The sequence below is a fragment of the Pollicipes pollicipes genome, unplaced genomic scaffold, assembly GCF_011947565.3.
Source record: "Pollicipes pollicipes isolate AB1234 unplaced genomic scaffold, Ppol_2.1 Scaffold_3087;HRSCAF=3621_pilon_pilon_pilon, whole genome shotgun sequence".
In the NCBI taxonomy this organism is placed as follows: Eukaryota; Metazoa; Arthropoda; class Thecostraca; order Pollicipedomorpha; family Pollicipedidae; genus Pollicipes; species Pollicipes pollicipes.
Window position 1 is genome coordinate 32053476 of NW_023596225.1, and position 17030 is coordinate 32070505.

Sequence of the window (17030 nt, forward strand, 5' to 3'; positions counted from 1 at the left end):
GTGCTGGGAGGTCTCGTGGCCACCGGGCAGCCCTGGCCCGGTGTCGTCATCTGGTTGGTGGGCAGTGTTTTTTCCTCGGTACCGGCCTTCATGTCTGGGGCGCCGCTTCCCCGGCATGCCGATCCAACACAATCATGTCCGATCTGCCCGCCAGGGTGCAGCCGTACCGGGCGCCATGTTGGGCGGCCTCCTTGTTTGGAAGCCGCCAGCGGCCGACGAGGATTTGTTGTCACGGCCTGGGCGCTGGCGAGTCCGAGGTGCCGCTGCAGTTCGAGAGTGCCGTGACGTCAGCACTGCCGTCACGGAACGACGGTCTCTCATAGCACGCGGACTCGCCTCATCCTTTGTCAGGGCCCGATCTGGTGCCTGACCTCTGGTGTGCCCGGTGACCTGAGGTCAGCGCCTGACCCTCCCCGTCTGCCCGCAGGTGAAGCAGCAGGCCGTGCCCGGCATCGACTACTCCTTCCTGGCCATGGACACCGACAACGGAGTGGAGGGTCGTCTGGAACGAGGTGAGTGCCGGCCTTGAGACGCCCTCTGACGTGGCGCAGTGCGCGCGCGGCGCGCCGCTTGTCGGGTGATGACCGCGCGTGCCGGGCAGGGCACAGGGTCTGGGGTATTCTAGCGTACGACGAGAGCGGCTGAAGCGACAAACGGTGCGGGAGAAGGCTTTTAGAGGCAATCAGTGAGCTATAGCAGAGATTGCCAGTTTGTTTTCGTAGAACGGGCGGGAAGTTTATATTCTTTAAAGCAGCTTCTCATCCCGGAACAACTCCGTTGACTGCCATACACTGCCATGTGAATGCGGACGCCGATCAGCCGTCTCTCATGGTTGAGGTCAAAACTTTGGGATTTACCACAGCGTAACGAGCATAATTCTGGCACAAATCAGAAAGTAAACCTCCAGAACGGTCTTGCATTGGGCCCAGTGCACGAAGGAGCACGATGACAACGTTTTTGTATGAGCGCTGTGTAGCGCGTGCACTGACGAGCAGCGTCACCAGAAGACTGCACCGGTTAGGGAAGGTCCGGTCGGGTGCCAGGTCTGCAGCGTAATGCGTACAAAGCGGGCCGAATGGCTGTGCATGCAATGAGAGCCACAAATAGGCGTACCTATGTCGATGACAAGCGTTAAGGGTGCGCATCGTGTGTTGGCTGGTATTCCGAATGTAGGTACACTTGGTGCGAGGGGTATGCCTTGCATGCAGTTTGGGAGTGAACCCTGTCATCCTTCCGCCGGGAACACAAAACTTTACAATCAGCCTCAAACTTTGAACCTGTAGTGGGCGTCACTTGCCTCTGCGGCAACTCGAGCTGCCGTTTGGCAAACATATGTCGCGGCCTGCTCAGACCATGTGCATCTGGTGCTGAAAGCTCGCCTCAACCCCGGCTCAGCCATCGACCTCCGGTGGCCAGTGTATCAAAGGGATGGTTCCGAACCCGCGGCGAGGCTGCAGGTAAGTGCGGAAAATAATGTTTGGCCGTATCTGTAAATGGGGTGCAGCTAATGCTAGGTGAAAAAATTAATGTCATGGCATTGATCCACGCCCCCATATTCCAGCACGCGGTAACAATCACAGGACGTCATCTGAGGCGTTCAACACCGTCGTGTGCTGTTCTATTCTTAAGTCTCACCGTTATGTTACTTTAGATCACTGTCTACGGGCTCAGTTATTTTAAGCACAAACTCAGTCTTCAAGCAGTCCGACAGCAGCTATGCACGGTAGCATTAGCTGTACTGATCGCAGGTCGCAGGACACCAAAGCCCCAGACCAGTCCTCGTGGCTGTGGGCGGTCGGCGCCCGCGCGGCTCTCCGGCCAGCGCCGGGGTCTACCTCCGGCCGAGGTCGGCTCCGGCTCCGCGGCCGGGCCGGAGCGGCGGCTGTACCGTCCCGTCACGCCGCCCTCGCCGCCGCCACCTGGCTGGCGTTCGGCCCGCCTCTGCGGTGACGACGCCGCCAAAAATAGCGCGCAAATCTGTCTTTTGGAGCCAGGCGAAGCGCAGTAGCGGCTGGCCGCACCCACCCGGACGGCGGCGAGGCCTCAGCCTCGGGGCCGATGCGCAGGGCGCCACGTCTCACGTGCGCAACGGCGGCAGGACGACGGAGAGGGCGGAGGGGGGCTCGGCGCACGCGCAGGGCGAGCGGGGCAGCAGGACGACGGAGAGGGCGACGGGGGTTCGGTGCGCACGCTGGGTGAGCGGGCGGCAGGACGACGGAGAGGGCGGTGGCGGCTCGGCGCGCGCGCAGGGCGAGCGGGCAGCAGGACGGAAGAGAGGGTGGAGGGGGCTCGGCGCGCACGCTGGGCGAGCGGGTAGCAGGACGACGGAGAGGGCGGTGGGGGCTCGGCGCGCGCGCAGGGCGAGCGGGCAGCAGGACGACGGAGAGGGCGGAGGGGGTTTGGCGCGCGCGCCGGGTGAGCGGGCAGCACGTCAACGGAGAGGGCGGTGGGGGCTCGGCGCGCACGCTGGGCGCGCGGCAGGCCCGGCACCGGTGCCGTCACAGCTGGTGTGTGCGGCGATGCTGAAGTGAGGCGGAGCGCGTCCTGCCACACCGCGGTCACGCTCTGGGGAAGAAGACTAGCGCCTGGAGCCCGACTTTTCGCGGCCCGACAAACGCTCACAGCCCGCTCGCGCTGGATGGCAACCGTCCGCAAAAGTTACAGGCACGTCTGCCCATAAGGGGTTAGGTTTTCAGAGGTTCGGCGGTTTGGTTCCCATGTCGCTGGCTCACGGCTGCGCCGATGGCATGTAGCGGCGTAATTGGATGCCGGACCTTGCCACGTGATCGGGGTCCCGTGTCGGAGGCGAGCCGGACGCTGGGCCATTGTCGGCCGGCCATTACGCGGCCGTGATCGGGCGCGGGGCGCCGGAGAGCGATCCGAGTCGGCCCGAACAACACCGTCTTAAGACGAGCAACACCGGCTTAGACCCGACCCGACACGAACCGCCCCGCTACTGGGTCGCCGAGCCACCCACTTAGTTCTGACCGGTTTAAGGATGGATTAGACAGCCGGCTGCGGCGGCGTTCTTGGGGCTTCCCGTCAGTCAAGTGGGGCGGCGCGATCTCGTAGGCTCTTCTGAGAACGGGCTTGGTCTGTTAGCAACGAGTTGATTCACGTCGGCATGTCTGATCAACACCGTGGCGCTGGGTCCGATCATGAATCCTGTTGTGCGGACACACGTCAGGGCGGGCGCTCGCGCCAGCAGATTGCGTCGTCCGGGGTCGCGGGCGAAGCCTGCCGGCGGCCGCTCCGACGCCGGCCGCCGCCGCCGCCGCTCCCGGTGCTGGTCTGCCGGTGCCCTCGCCCGCGAGACACACGACTGACCCGCCGTCGCCACGCCCCCGTCGGGGCGGACGCGATGCCCCGGCAGCGGAGGCGCTAATCGCCACCCTTGCGAACGTTCTGGGAACGGGCGGTCCCTGACGCGTCCCGGGAACCCTTAGTGTCGCCTCGCCATCGGGAACCGCTGTGAAAAAAAAAACCGGACGCCAGTCACTCGGCGCTGGGCGTGGCATGACGTCATGACATCTGTTTGGGATTAGCCTGCCGTGCGGAGCCGCCGTCTGTAGATGAGCGATGACATGCATGCACCCGGTTAATATTCGATGGCTGTCTGGGCCGTGCCTCGGTTCGTGCCAAATGGATATTTTAGGCACTCCAATTTATAGATTATGTTGTAACGGATGCAAATGGACATGACGAACCTGCATCGCTATGCTGATTAATTGACACGAATAGACAGGGGCCAGCTGCAGTCAGCCGAAGAGCAGTTGCTGACCACGGGCAAAGAGTGGCTGCCGACACAGTAATGCGTCTCAGTGAGAAGGCTCACTGAGAAAGTTCATGTCAGATAGCATGGTTTCAAGGCAGGAGGCGGCTCCATGGCAGTTGGTGACCACGGACAGAACGTGTCTTTGCCAGGCCAGGAATGGGCCTCGGCGAGTCGCGTGACCTCGATTGAGCGCCTGTCGCGGCCGACGCGCTCACCGCACCCTCGTCCCTGTCGCTACAGGTGCGGTTCTCGGAGAACAAGAACTGCAAGAAGTACATGGCGCGGATATCGTCCATCTTCGACAGTCTGCAGTCGATCGACCACCCGAACATCGTGGGCTTCCACAAGTACTGGTTCGACCAGCCGGACAAGACGGACAAGCCTCGGGTGAGTGGGCACGCGGCGTGTCCGGCGCCGCTGACGCCAGCCGACCGGCCTGGCCCGCTTTGGAGCGAGTTCCGTGTCGGGTGATCTTGATTAAAACTGATGGCGCAGGGAGCCTGATGCGGCGGCCGATATTGTTTTGACCCGAGCGGGGTACGGTTGGCCTGTTTGGGGAAGTTTGGCGGAGTTCAGTGAACCACACGCGTATTGGTCGCCAGGCATACGGTGCACACGCACCGTATCCCCCGTATGTGTGGCGTTGTCAACGTTGATGTTTCTGAAGCTCAATGTGATGAGGCGATCTAGACTGTGCACGGTACGTGAGTTTGCTGCCATGTTACCATCCCGATCACATAGGACGACAATATCACAAAAGCACACCACAATCACAACCGCAATCACGAAGGACGATTGTAGCAGGAAGTCAAAACAGAAAGCAGTTAACAGAAGGCCTTCGCGACGGGCGAGCCTTGACCCAAGCCTTGAGCCTTGAGCGAAGTACACGAGCCTCGATCGACATACAAGCGAGTCTGCCCAAAATGCATGCGGAACAACTCATCAAATCTCATCCAATTCCTGAGTGCACTGCATTAAGTACAAGATCGCTGTCATGGAACAGTCGCTTTCAAGTTCATGAGTTTGTTGTCGACTGTCTTTGCATTTTTGGGAAAAGTTGCATTTGATGTGTTGGCCGGATCCTTGCGAGTTTGTCAGATAGCTGTGTATCTGGAGCGCGACACAGCTTGCTTGGCTGTGTCGTGCCTATTGTATACGGACCAGCGTAGCAAGAACGCTGAAGACAATACGGCAACGCTCTGGAAGTGTAGTGCCAGCTATGCTTTAACTTGCCGCGAACGTGTCGTATTGCTGTGCTCATGAAACTTCCCGTGCTTTAATCGTTCTTCAACTAAATTTGTTTGCCTTTGGTGTGTGAGGAAAGTAGCATTCCAATCTTGTAGTCGGTCCAATCTTGTGCTCCAAGGTCGTCTTGGTGATGGTACTGCGGTGAGGAAAGCTGACGTCGAGTCGCAGTGCCCGCATGGCTACATTATTTGGTTGTTTGGGTCGCGTAGGCATGGCGATCCGCAATAGCTATGACGCTCCGTGGAGGGTATGCCGACAAATGGGGCGGTAAACTCGAAAGCGGCGTGCCCAGGTCCGGGGTGGGGGAGAGCTTGAGTTCGGTGCGTTAAGGAGATTGTAAGAGCAGGCCTCCGTGGAGTTTCACCTGTGGCTCTTTTGTCACGTATGGGCTTGTTTGCAGCCTCGGGGGTGTCCACGTGGCCTCCGATGGCAGCACACCGAGCTGCCGCGGTGCCGACGCCGGCCCGGCTGTCTGTCGGCTGCGGGAGTGGTGACGGGCGCCGGGCCGGAGAGAGGGCGGGTCCGGCCGCGGGGCGACACTGGCTGCTGGAGCCGGAGCCGGAGCCGGCCCGGCTGTCTGTCGGCTGCGGGAGTGGTGACGGGCGCCGGGCTGGAGAGAGGGTGGGTCCGGCCGCGGGCGACACTGCTGGAGCCGGGGCCGGAGCCTGTTGGCTGTCTGTCGGCTGCGGGAGTGGTGACGGGCGCCGGGCCGGAGAGAGGGCGGGCCCGGCCGCGTGGCGACACTGGCTGCTGGAGCCGGAGCCGGAGCCGCCTAACGGGCCGGCGCACGCTGGGCGGCCGGTCGGCGCCCCGCCCCGACCCGGTGACCCGGCGGCGGGTCCGACGCTCCGCCGCGGTCCGGCCGACGGCGGAGGTCGCGTCATCGACCGGCTCCCGCGCCGCCCCGGCCGTCTGTCGCGTGCGCTGACGTGTCCCCAGGTGTGTTTGTGTGTGTGTGTCGGCCGGGCGGGGCCGGTCTCGGGCCACGCCCGCCACGGCTGCTGTCTAGACGCGCCCAGCGGCGGCCCCCGGCGCAGCCACCGGACACCTGCGGCCACCGCCCGCCCGGCGCCGTCTGGCCACTCAACGGCGGCGGGGCAGCGTCACACTGCGACGGCCTCGGCTGGCGACACGGACGGCCGCCTGCCGGGAGGAGGCGGCGTCACACTCAGAGTCGTAGTCAGAGTCTCAGCAGTCGTAGTCAAAGTGGCAATGCCAGAGTCGCGGGCTGAGCGGCGACACCGGAAGCAACGTCATGTTGCCGGTCACGGTGTGGAGGCACGGCACTGTCACGCTTTGTTGTTGATGGGCCGACACCGGAGCAGGACTTGTTTATGGATCGAGCGGTGCCCCGACAGCGATGATTATTTTGTGCCTGAGAGGGCCAAAGGCCACGGGTCACGGTCACGTGACTGTGATATCGACATCTGTGGAAACCCGTCGCACGCACACAACGGCGTCATAAAGCGGCGCAGTTCCTCTGATCCATGGCGTGGCCGCCGGCTTGACCCGCGCCGGCTGGACCCCGTCGCTGGGGCGCGGACGGCGCGCGGGCCGACGACTACGCTGTAGCGGCCGTCGCCAGGCCCTGTTTCTGTTGGCCCCGCTGGGCGGCGGCGCCGGGTGACACGCGGCGCCGCGCCGGCATTAATGGATGGCGTCGCCCCGCCGCCGCCTGTGGGCGCGCCAGCGGCGGCGGCGCCCGGCGTTGGCCCCCGCGGGGCGAGTCGGCCGGGGTCAGGGGACGGAAGGCGGCCGCGGTGTCGAACGTTGCCGGCAGCAGCTGATGGGCACGAGTGGGCTTTGCCGGCGTCGGCGCCGGCGTGCGGTTGTGCGGCTCAGCTTGTTTTGTGTTCTGCGTCGCTGGCGGTCCGGCCTCAGCCCCCTCTCCTCCCAAACTAGTGTTACCGGTCGGACGACACGTCCTAACGTAGCCGCTGCCGGCAGGTCAACTTCATCACCGAGTACATGTCGTCTGGCTCGATGAAGCACTTCCTGAAGCGCACGCGCGCCTCCAAGAAGAAGATGGCGATCGAGTCGTGGAAGCGCTGGTGCCGCCAGGTCTTGTGGGCCCTGAGGTACGGATGTGGCCCGATGAGCGGCGGCGCCACCCGCGCACCCCCCGCCGGTCGCCCGGCGCCACCACGCTGCCACCCCCGCGGTGAACTCGCGCCGCTGCTGTCAGCACCGCTGAGAGAGAGGAGAGAGTACGGCTCGCGAGGTGGGGTGCACTGCTCGGTCCGGCCGCCTTGGGCGCCTGTCTGCTCGTACGCGCGCACGCGCGCGTGTGCGTGTGTGTTCTGACCCGCTGTGCAGACAGGCGCGCTGGTGCCGGGCGCGGCGGCAGTGGGGTGCGCTGCCGCCGCCGCCGCCGCTGCCAACGACGATGGCGCGGCAGCGGCCGTTGCTCGGGCGAGGCGAGCGACCGCCGGCCGGCAGAGGAGTCGATCCCGCCGGTGTTGGACTGGAGCAGGCCGACCGGAGCAGACCGGACCGGAGCAGACTGAACTGGATCAGACCGGACTGCGCCAGACCGGATCGAACTCAGACCAGACCTGCCGCCGACGGCAGGGCGGTGTGCGCCTGTGACACGCGCTTGGTTCTTGTTTCAGCTACTTCCATTCGAGCTCGCCGCCGATCATTCACGGCAACCTAACCTGTGATTCAATGTTCATTCAACACAACGGCCTGCTCAAGATCGGCTCAGGTACAGTCCCCCAGAGAGGCGCGCGTGCGCGGGGCGCACCCGCGCGGCCGGCGCCGCCGCCGCGCGCGTGCGCCTCGCGCGCCCGCCACCGCCGTCTAGGGCGCTAGCTGTAAGAGCGAGCTCCGGCCGGCCGGGCGCCGCCCCGGCGGCCCGCGCCGCCGAGCGTCGTCTGACGCGCCGCTCCGTGCTTGCAGCGGCGCCCGACGTCATCCATCAGCACGTGAAGACGGTGCGGCCGGCGCAGTTCCTGAAGAACGCCCACTTCATGGCGCCGGAGGAGGTGGTGCGGACGGCCGGTAAGTGGGGGCGGCGCCGGGAGACGCCGGCAGAGCACCTGTCGCTGCCTGAGAGAGAGGGAGAGAGAGGAGGGGCGGGGAGGACTGAGGGTGTCTGAGCTGCCCCCGGGCGGGGGTCAGCCCGTCGGCCCACTGGTGGAGACGGAGACCGTACTACGTCCTATGCGAGGTCAGGCTCCGAACCTCGGACCGTTCGCCGACATGGTGACGTGACACATGGCGCCATCCACACGTGACGCCTGGACCACCGATCCACTGTTACCCTCGCAGCGGCGCTGTGATCCGCCCGATCCACTGTTACCCTCGCAGCGGCGCTGTGATCCGCCCGATCCACTGTTACCCTCGCAGCGGCGCTGTGATCCGCCCGATCCACTGTTACCCTCGCAGCGGCGCTGTGATCCGCCCGATCCACTGTTACCCCCGCAGCGGCGCTGTGATCCGCCCGATCCACTGTTACCCTCGCAGCGGCGCTGTGATCCGCCCGATCCACTGTTTCCCCCGCAGCGGCGCTGTGATCCGCCCGATCCACTGTTACCCCCGCAGCGGCGCTGTGATCCGCCCGATCCACTGTTGCCCTCGGAGCGACGCTGTGGACCGCCGAGCCACTGTTACCCTGGCAGCGACGCTGCGATCGCCCGGTCCACTGTTACCCTCGCAGCGGGGCTGTGATCGCCCGGTCCACTGTTACCCTCGCAGCGGCGCTGTGATCCGCCCGATCCACTGTTACCCCCGCAGCGGCGCTGTGATCCGCCCGATCCACTGTTGCCCTCGGAGCGACGCTGTGGACCGCCGAGCCACTGTTACCCTCGCAGCGACGCTGTGGTCCCCCGCTCCACTGTTACCCTCGCAGCGACGCTGTGGTCCCCTGCTCCACCGTTACCCTCGCAGCGACGTTGTGGTCTCCCGCTCCGCCGTTACCTGCGCAGCGACGCTGTGGTCCACCGGTCCGGCTTCCTCGTCGGCGCGCTCCTGGGAGTGTTTCGCCGCGGGGGATTTGTTTGCTCTGCTTCCGCGATCGCGCTCAGTTCCCACGGCACTCGTGCCAGGTCCGGGAGGCGCCGGCGGGCGCGTATCGCGGATGTCCAGCGAGGCGCCGGCCAGGGGGCCGCTGACATGTGCGCACGCTTCTCACGATAACAGACGCCAGAAAACAGCAGCACACGCGTGACCTTCGCGGACAGACTGTCTGGCGGCTGTGGGTCTGTCCACACGCGACATGTCCAGTGTTTATGCCTTGTAATATACATAAATCTTATGTAATGGAATATGCGTCGGCGTCGTTTTTGGCAGCCCCCGGCTTTGTGTGACCACCTTGGGGCGTTGAGGGACCCGGACGAACCATGCGAATGAGTGCGTCGGACAATCACGGGCTGTTGTTGCAGCTTGTACCTCTGGTCGCCGTAGCGTCTCAGGCGTGTCGCTGCGCACCTGCATAACCTGGCACGGCCCGACAGCCGACAGTGCAGTGGCGTATAGCCGCGGGGCCCAGCGTAGCCGTGGAACCGTCGTCGCCGTATGCCCGCGCCGCAGTGGTTGCTGCCGTGTTGACTCTGCACGCGCCGCGACGGCTCCGCGGCTGCGTGCGCTCCGTCCGACCCCGTCGCCCCGCTGACTCGCCCCTCCATCTGCCGGCGCCCCGCAGGCGACGAGCGCACCAGCAAGTCGGACATCTACTCGTTCGGCATGTGCGCGCTGGAGATCGCGGCGCTGGAGATCCAGGGCAACGGCGACTCCGGCACGCCGGTGAGGCCCGCGTCGCTCGGTCCCGCCTCCCAGCCGCGGCCTGGCTGATGACGACACTCGCGTCAGTGGCTGGTGACGTGCACCAGACTCCGGTGACGCGTGCGCCGGTGGCTGGTCGGCTGCGACACCAGAGGCCACGCTGGGCCGCCAGCGGTCGTCGGGGATACCCCGCGTCGCCAAAGGTCGCCCTGGGGTAGGACGACGCGAATGTGCAGCGAACTGCGTCCGTGTTTGTTCGTGCTGTTACTGCGACCGCTGCTGCTGCAATCGTCTGGGTGCCGAGGTTCGGCTGCACCTTGCGGAGGACAGGCTGCAGTGGCCGGCGTGATCCGACCGGCGTCACCGGGCCGCGTCCGGTGAACGACAGTGCTGCTGACGACCCGTGACGTCACCAGCCCGGCGCCGCCCTTGCCCCGCCGTCGCCGCCGCCGGTGACCTCGTCTGACGTGGCGCCACGCTCCCGGCCGCAGGTCACCAAAGAGAACATCCACAACACAATCGAGAGTCTGGAGCATGACGCGCAGAAGGACTTCATCCGCGCGTGCCTGCGGCCCGACCCGGAGAGCCGACCCACGGCGCGCCAGCTGCTCTTCCACCCGATCCTCTTCGAGGTGCCCACACTCAAGCTGCTGGCCGCGCACGCCGTCGTCAACGACCCCAGTGAGTGGCCGCAGCGACGGGCAGGGTGGAGGGGGACGGGGGCTGGGCTGGAGGGTGGAGACGAGACCCTTATGGAGGTGGACAGGGTCGGGTGGGAGGAGAGGGTGGGGACGGGGCTCGGACGGAGGTGGACGGGGTCGGGTGGGAGGGGGGGGGGGGTGAGGACGAGACCCGTAAGGAGGTGGACAGGGTCGGGTGGGTGGAGAGGGTGAGGAGGGGACCCGTACGGAGGTGGACGGGGTCGGGTGGGAGGGGAGGGTGGAGACGGAGCTCTGACGGAGGTGGATGAGGCTCAGGCGGAAGGCGAACGGGCTCAGGTGGGGTGGACGGGGCCCGGTTGGGGTGAGCGGTGATGGACGGGGCTCTGGAGAGGTGGGCTGGGCTCGGGCGGGGATGGACGGGGCCCGGGTGGGGTGGGCGGGTTCGGGAGAGGTGGGCTGGGCTCGGGCGATGATGGACGGGGCTCAGGTGGGGTGGACGGGTTCGGGAGAGGTGGACGGGGGTGGACGTGACGCTGGAGGGCGAGTAGTGGCGACGATTACTGCGCAGGTTCGTCTGGTATGTGGTTTTAACGTGCAGAGGCAGAGTGTGTGTAAGTTGGACGCAACAGGGCTTGCTGTACCTGGATTTGACGCAAACATTCGCCTGATATTAGACGGTCTTCACACGCATGGTTTTCTAGATCCGGTGCGAAATATGCGGGGTATGAATTGAATGTTAGAGTCCTGGTGAAGAGACTGGTTCGTTGGGTCTAGATCATAGGGAAGATTGCGCGTTGCCCATTCGCAGCCAGATTCTCTCAAACTTAATAAGAATTGCCCATCTGGCCGTCTTGTTTTGCTAGCCGAAGACATCTGCAATTGGTTTCAAGGGTTTTCGTGCCCTCCCCAGTCATGAGTTGATTACATTATCGTCCACATGGCTCAGTGGTTGGCCAGCCTGGGAGCAGAGTCCGCGCAGCACCGAGCAGGTGTTGGCATGGGGACGATGGGCGGTCACAGCTGCTGACGACCACATGCAGGGATGCCAGATTGGACGGCGTTAACGGCCGGCGTAGCGCACAAGAGATGTGTGACGATGTTTTCATGGCCTCCCCCTCCCTCCTCCGTATTATCGCTGTTAGTGGCGTTTGTTCAGACTGAAAGTTGGACGGACAGAGTCCATCCAGTCCGAGACGAGTGCGTCCAGTCCAAGGCGAGTCCATAGTTCAGAGCGAAGGCTGTGCACGTTACGAACGACATGAGTGGAGAGTTTCAGAATTACTCCAGGACTAAAAGCGGTGAAATCAAGCGTGATCGTTAAGATTGTGTTTGAATGGCGCAACTCTCACTGCCGTCCGGAGACCGTGAAAAAGACGCAACTGCTACGAAAAATGCATTACTTGGATTTGAACGGGGAGGGCCATTACATGCCGAGGATTAACATATAGCATGTTGTGAGACATGACAGACGCACTGGATTTAACTGATAGGTGCATTAGACATCCAGAAGTGCATGTTCCTTGACGCATGCGAGGTCTAGCCGCTCCAAATTTAAACACCCCATCAGAGTGATAGGCCGGAAAGTCCCGAGCATCACCATCATCACTGAGCCGTGGACCAACTCAATTAAGCCTGCGAGCTCGGCTCGGCCGCTGGAACGAAGTCAGTAGCGACCGGCGTCGATGAAACCCCCGGAGGCACGGAGTCGGCCCGCCGTCCGGGCGGTGGCACCGGGCGTCGGTCCCGCCCACAGCCGCCGGGACCGTGGCGGCCCGGCCCGGCCGGTCCGGCCCGTGGCGTGACGCCAGCGTTGCCGGCACTGCCGACCGCGTCCGGGGACGGGTATTGAGTATCGAGCGGCCGTCTCGTGCCCGGCCGTCAATACGGCGGCACGTCAATGTGAGAGGTCCGTTCGTTTGTGGTTGGTCGCTGGTTGTCCCTGGTCATCGACCGGCTTTCTTTGGGCGATCCGGTCGGCCGGCGCGGTCAATTCCGTGTGGAAACCCGCCGCGCGGCAGACCGAGAACTGATGATTGTGGTTGCGCTCGGTAGGTGGCGGTAGCGCGGTGCCGGGAAGCGCCATGGGTGTGGTCTCACGGCATGGTTGAGCGTCCGTTGAGAGGCCGTAATTGGATGTACCGAGGAAGGGCGGACAGAAACCAGCACCATTCCAAGAATTTAACGGTAGGCGCTTTGCATAGATGTCACGGACATAAAAGTTAATGGACCACGACCCTGAAGAGGGTCCCCTTGTGAACGTGGTGAGACGAAGATGGTGGCCTGGTGAGGAAGCGGTCGTCCGGAGATATATTAACCTGTCGTGTATGGGAAGGATTTTGCATTACAGAAGCGATTAGCCGGCGGGACTTAACGTGGGACAGCCCTCTAGAACTCCTTTCAGGACTGGTGTCCAGGTCGGTACCAGGTCAGTGACCTTAGGCCAGCACCTGAGCGCCAGCGCCAGTGACCGGCAAATGAAATGGCCAGCGCTCGTGGGTTCCGGGCGGGTTTTCCCGCATTTGAGCTTCTTCGATATCTTCTGCGATGATCGTCGGCGAAGGTGGAGGACCTAGATAAAACAGGATTGCAATACGTCTACGAAGCACCGGCATCCGCCCTGCAGGCAGTGGCGCTGCCGACGGCCCGTTACAAAGTCTTCGCTGCTGTCAATTCTCGTCGACTGCCGCCGACATCCTCCGCTGAAATGGCGGCAAACGGTGACGCGGACAGCTGCCGACCATGTATACTGTACGCTGGTGTCTCTGTGTGTGTGTGTGTGCCGTCCGGCGCGTGTGGAGCGCGCGCGGCGGGCGTGACGCGGCGCCCTCCCTGCCGCAGACATCAGCCCCGAGGACGCCGAGGTGTACTGTAACCTGAGCCCGGACCTGGTGATCGCTGAGATGCGCCACGAGGGCCAGGAGCCCACCCAGCTGCGCGTGCAGGACGTCACCTCGGCCGAGAACATCGGCAAATTCGTCGAGGACGTCCGGTGAGCGGGTCGAGCGGCGGCGCGGCGCGCCCGCTCGGCTGCGGCGCGTGCGCGTGGTTTCGGTTTATTGCCAGCGGAGAGAGCCGGCAGCCGTGCCTGAGCCGTCACCGCTGCTGCGCTGCCATAGGTGGGATCGCTATGCGTGCAGCACTGCTCTAGCCAGGCTAACCCCGACACAGATGCAGAGTCCAGGGCGAGAGTCGTGCCTGTAGCTTGCGGCCGTCGGGGGAGCGCGCTGCTCCGCTTGTGTGAACAGAAACTGCCAAGAGGGGGGGGGGGGGATGACCACCCGCTGCCTGTGTGTGTCCCGTGACCTCGCTCCGGGCGCGCGGCCGGGGCTGACCGCGGACCTTCTCGGCAGGAGTCGGCATCTACCCGCTGACGGCGTACGCGCCGCCGCCGCCGCCGCCCGTCACTCAGGCGCGCGCCGCCAGCCCCGACACCATCGAGTCGGTGCACTCGGACACGCCGGAGCCGTCGGAGCGGGAGGGCCGCAAGGTGGTCACCATGATGTGCGAGGTCAAGTCGGACCCAGCGCTCGACGCCAGCTTGACGGTAAAGGCCGGCGCGCTCCGGTGCCGGCCCGCTCGGCGCCGGCGCCCGCTCTGTCTGCCTCCGGCTCGCGGACGCGCGCGGCGGGGCTGGCTGCCGTGTCCGCGTTCGCTGACGCCAGGCGTGCTCCTCAGGATGGTGTGCTCTGTTGTTGACGCTGCTCGGTTGTGGTGGTTGGTGCTTGGTTGGGTCGAGCATGCTTGTCGCTGGGTTCTCTTGTTGGCCACAAGTTGTCTGATTTGAGTTTGCTCTTTTCAAGTGTGTTGGTATCTTGAGGCATTATATTGAACGCCTCCCTCTTGCTTGTTTCCTGTTCTTCAATCTGTGTTCGAAAAAACGCTGCCTGTGTTCTGAAACACTGTTTTGGTTTCTATGTCCAATCCTTGCAGCCTCCGCTGTTTCCCTTTGCTGTATCTTGCTGGCTAGTTTGCGCTGTTCATTTGCTTGTTGATCGTGCTACTTTCGCAGTGATTTCGTTGGTCATATAAAGCCTTTGGACACTTAATTTGATAAACTGCTACAATTAATCGCTTGGCTTACATTGCTCATATTGGCTGGAAGCGGTGAGATGAATTTGCATACACTAGATGCCTAGACCTTCAAGCGGATTTTTCATTTTATTATGCTGTATGTATGTCCTGAATGGAATTTCTCTGTGTAGTTTTGCTGTACGTTTCGGCAGTGGCCATTATCGCGACAGCACAGTTTCGTTCTGCGGAAAATGTCCAATGATCATTGGCCATCTTTTGGCGCACGTTACATTTTCTGAACGTAATGGACTGTGCCGAAACGTCACGCGTTCTCCATGGAGTGTCACCGTGAGCATGCGACGCAGCTCTGCGCAGCGCCCAGTTGGTCCAGCCCGCGCGTGAGCGAGGTCTGTGACCGCGGCGACCTTCCGACTCATCTCACACGGGTCTCCCAGCGCCCTTGGCCGCCGTCGCCGCTCGGCGCTCGGCGCTCTCTTGGGCCATCCGCCGTTGTCGCCGCGCTGTAGTCGACGTGCGTTCGCCGACGGCCGCCGCCCCTGACCTTGCGCGCGGGCGCTCGACCGCCGCCAGCTGGTGCTGTTCCTGCGGCTGGACGACAAGACCAACCGGCAGCTGTCGTGCCGACTGGCGCCCGACGACTCTGGCTCACTGCTCACCGACGAGCTGGTCAGACACGGCCTCGTGAACGAGGTGAGGCGCCGGGCGGAGTGGGCCGCCGGCGTGTCCGGCTGGTGGTGGTGGTGGTGGTGGTGGTGAGCTCGGAGAGAAGTGTGATGGGACAGGCTGGGGCGTATGGGGGGAGGGGGAGGGGTATTACTGCTGCCAAGTGGTGCAATGTCTGGATGGAGATATTAAGGTGAAGAAGCCCCGTCAAGGAGAAGCGGTCTCCGTTTTTCGCCATCAACGCGCACCATTTTACGCATCTATAGCGAAAGGGGTTGACGTCAACTGCTTTACGGTCCGAAAACGGCGAGCTTGTGCTGAGAGTATGGTTGATGAATGGTGTCCAGTGAACTGGGATGGGACGGGCAGCGTTGCGATGAAGCAGTCTCTCCGTCCGTGTCTGGCGAAGATGCCTGGCGTCTTTTGAGTTGGCGTCTTGCTCTGCGAAGCCGCGCCTCGCCTCGCGAATCTCTTGGCTCGCGTCGTGACACTCTGGCCTCGCCTCTTACGGCCCTCTGACCTCTCCCGGCGACCTGGCGCCGCCGCCGCCGCTGACCGGCCGCCGCTCCGTTCCAGATGAACCGGGACGAGCTGACCAAGCTGATCGACGGCCGGCTGCGGGCACTGCGTGTGCAGCCGGCCGTCGTGCCGGCCAGCTAACGGCCGCCGCGCCGCGCCGCGACGGCCGTAGAATCTCGCCCGCCGATGCCGTCTTCCGCCGCCTGCTCTCCGCCGCGCGCCCTGGGTCCAAGCGGTTTATTTGCGCGCGCGCGCGCGCGCGCGCGGCGGCCCGCGCGAGGCCCGTGTATAGACTGAGTGCGGTCGCTGTTCTGAGAGCGCGCCGCGGCGCCGTGCGGGTACTGTGAGGACCGGGAGCGGCCGGGGGCGCGGGCGCCCCCGCGGCCTGCGTGAGTGCCCCACCCGAGTGTGCGCTGTTTCTCAGGACAGATTATGATGAGCTTAGTGCTACGCTTGGATTGCTTGAGTTCTGTACGGACGTGCGTGGAATCAAAAGGCGCAGGCTGGACGCCGTGGCGCGGGGTCTGGCCGACGGCGGAGCTGCCTGCTCAGGCGCACGCAGGACACTTCGAAGGGCAGGGGAGGGGTGGCTGCGCCCGCTTGCCCGGGCGTCTGGCCGACGGCGCGGCGCCGCCCACTGCTGCGCACAGCAGCACTGTACAGTATAGCTCTCTGAGAGTAGCTGCGGAACGCACGCACAGGTGGCGCGGCCCGGCCGCCGCCGCTCCCGGGGCGCCGCGGCAGGGGTGCGCACTGCGTGACGCGCCCTGCGTGGCCGCCGGGCGACCCTTGCCTTGGAACGCGTTTACGTAAGGTTTTCTACCGCAACCGACAATATGGCATTCCCTTTAGATTCCACTAGTGGACAGCGTCGGCTGCGGGCCGGCTAGCCGCCACACGCATTCGCCTTCCGCCTGAACCTTGCCAGTGCTTGAAATAGGACCCGCTCCAGCAGTGCTGCCATCTGTGGAGTGATTTTGTCGGCACCGGCAGCCTGAGCGTTCCGGTCGTTCGAAAATATTTAGGCGAAAGTTCGGTCACTGTGAGTTTCATTACTGATAACCTGTAAACGAAACTCGGATTTGCCCGTTTTTATCTTTATTTAATGAATACAGTTCGGTTAACGTGCTGGCAGTGTGTGTTTGTATTGATATGGCTTGATGCGGGCAAGGCTTGTCGACGTGGCTGGATGCGGACAGGGTTTTGCACATGTGGTGCTCTGGTTCCTGGCCAGTAAGAGGGCGGTTGGCATGCATTGCGTCCCAGGCCCGGCTCTGCGGTAAAGGTCCGTTAAACGTGAAGCCGTTGGCTCAGCCAATGGGCATCTTTGATGTCTCGCGGGTTCACGCCGTTCATGGCTGCGACATTGTCTCGGAAGTCATTCCTTGGAGTTCGCTCAGCACGGT

General features: G+C 63.7%; 1 pseudogene; it reads left to right on the forward strand.

The window, feature by feature from the left end:
* LOC119090044 (nuclear receptor-binding protein-like) overlaps nt 1-16758 on the forward strand; it is a 24328-nt pseudogene extending 7570 nt beyond the window's left edge.
* Nucleotides 16759-17030: the final 272 nt, after the last annotated feature.